Raw genomic sequence first — 2,511 nt, 5'->3', positions numbered from 1 at the left:
TAAACACTTATTTGGCAAACCTAACATGATTCATCAGAAATAGAATGAAATAAAATACTTCATAAAAGATTGATTGTGAGGTAATTTCTTTTTTGACCTTACCAAATTTTTTTTTTTAATTGGAGGGGATGGGGAGTTGTAAGGAAAAAAATTGAAGGGGATGGGATGCGCTGGAGGTATGAGGAAGGGAATGGAAAGGGAAAAAAGAGAAGAGGGATGGGAGTGGGATGTAAGTAGGGAGAAGGGTTTTGTTTTTAATTTTTAATATTATTTTTATTATTTATATTAATTATTTAGAGTAATTTAATAAAAAAATTAAAATAAAAAAATTAATTTTATAATATTTTATAACGTTGAGGATGATTTTAATAACAAAAAAAATTAGAGACAATTTTAATTTTAATTTCAAACTTTAGAAACGAAAAAAAATATTTAACCCTATTATTTAAAAGGAAAAACTACCAAAAATATCCATGAAGTTTACGAACGCTAACAAAAGTACCCATAAACTAAGGAAATTAATGCTGTACCCATGAAAGATGGATTCCGTATGACAAAAGTATCTAAATTCTAATTTTTTGTTGATTTTTTAATAAAATTCCTAAACTATCCCACCCTTATCCCATTCTACCGTCACTCCCTCTCTTCTCACTTCTTCCTCTTTCCTCACTTATCCCTCTCTCAAAAACTCTCACAGAGTTTTCTCCCTTTCATTCTTAAGGTGACTACAACACCTTCATCGCGCGCCTGTGACCCAACCTGAGGAGAATATCGCCGTGGTGCACCTGTTGCAGCCGAGGAGAACGTCATTGTGGCGCGCCTGACCTAGCAGAGGAGAATACCATCGTTGCACGCATGAGAAGAGAGAGGGGTCGTGGTGCTCTTGCATGCAGAAAGAGGGTTCGGTAAAGAGAAATCAAAGAAAAAAGGGAGGTGGCGCTGTGGATGGAGGTTCTGCTATTGACGATGTTACAGCCGGCGAAGAAAATGTATTTCTTTTTTTTTAAAACATTTTTATTTCATTTTTCTTCTTTTCAAAAATTGATTTAGTTACTACTAAAATGATATTGTTCTATTTTTTTTAAATTTGCTTCTATTTTTTATGAAGGCTGAGATTGATTTACAGAAGATTAGGTTTATGGCTACTTCTACTTCTGATTTTTGCTGAAATAAATTTCAATTTTGATGAATAGATTTGTTGGTTTTTTATGGTTGATGGCTGTCTTCTAGTTTTGCTAAAGTGAATTAAAATTGGATGAATGAATTTGAAAATTTTTATATGTTGAGTATTTTTTGGTGTTTGATTGATTTGATTTGGGTATGAATTGTAAACTTATGAGTGAATCGGTTGAGGTCCGATCCTCCACCATCATTGATTTCGGTCTGGTTTGTTGTAGGAGTAGTTTCGGACTCCATGGCAAGAGTTGGTGCAGATTGGGTTATGAAAGGTTGAAAAAGTGAGTTGAAGTTGAGTGTATGGTAGTTTAGAAATTTTATTAAAAAATCAACAAAAATTTAGGATTTGAATACTTTTATCATACAGAATCCATCTTTCATAAGTACAGCATTAGTTTTTTTAGTTTATGAATATTTTTGTCAGTGTTCGTAAACTTCATAGTTACTTTTTTAGTAGTTTTTCCTATTTAAAATAAGGACAGGTGATAAGTGGAATAAGATGAAGGGGAGCTTCAAACCGTTGACTTTGCATGGCAAATTGAGGTATGATATGACAATTGCAATAGCGTTTTAGGTAAACATTGCGGAGACAACTGCACTTGTTAGTTGGTATAATAAATTTATTCGTGTAATTAGATATTTTTAAAATATTATTTTTTATTCAATTTAAAAGAAATTAAAAGTGAATGATTTTTTATTTTTTAAATAATTAATATATAAAAATAGATATTTAAATTAATTAATTAATATATTTATATATAAATATATATATAATTTAATTTATTTTTAATATATATTTATATTTTAATATATATTTTATATTGATAGTTGATAAGGGTAAACATAACATCATTCCTTATCCAACAAAATGAAAAGAAATGGTGTATTTTGTATTTGAAAGTGAGGTGAATTTTCTAAATACTATTGAAGTAAAATTAGAACTCAATTTATGAATCTAATTACAGTTTACGCATCACAATATTTACGCATACTACGCATTTATACACTCAACATTAATAATGTCATACTTTCATCTATTATTAACTTCAGCCAATTCTCAAATCTATATATATAGCAAGACAAAATCATAACTATTAGACAAAGATTTTGTGTGCTAATAATTAGTTAATTTTAAAATTTTTCATTCCAGGATTTGAACCTCGATATTTTTTGTGTGTCGATAGTTTTTTGTTAACAAAAAAATGAGCCCCTTTCTTTTAACTTGACTATACCACCGATTTTTTAGTCCAACCGGTCAAAGAATACTAATAAACTAAATATTAGACTAATCCATATTAATTTACCATTGAGGAGTTTTTTTATAGATAGATTGAA

This window comes from Arachis duranensis, chromosome 2 (genome assembly GCF_000817695.3).
Source record: "Arachis duranensis cultivar V14167 chromosome 2, aradu.V14167.gnm2.J7QH, whole genome shotgun sequence".
In the NCBI taxonomy this organism is placed as follows: domain Eukaryota; kingdom Viridiplantae; phylum Streptophyta; class Magnoliopsida; order Fabales; family Fabaceae; genus Arachis; species Arachis duranensis.
The sequence above is the reverse complement of the archived record's forward strand: the minus strand, read 5'-3'. Positions refer to the sequence as shown.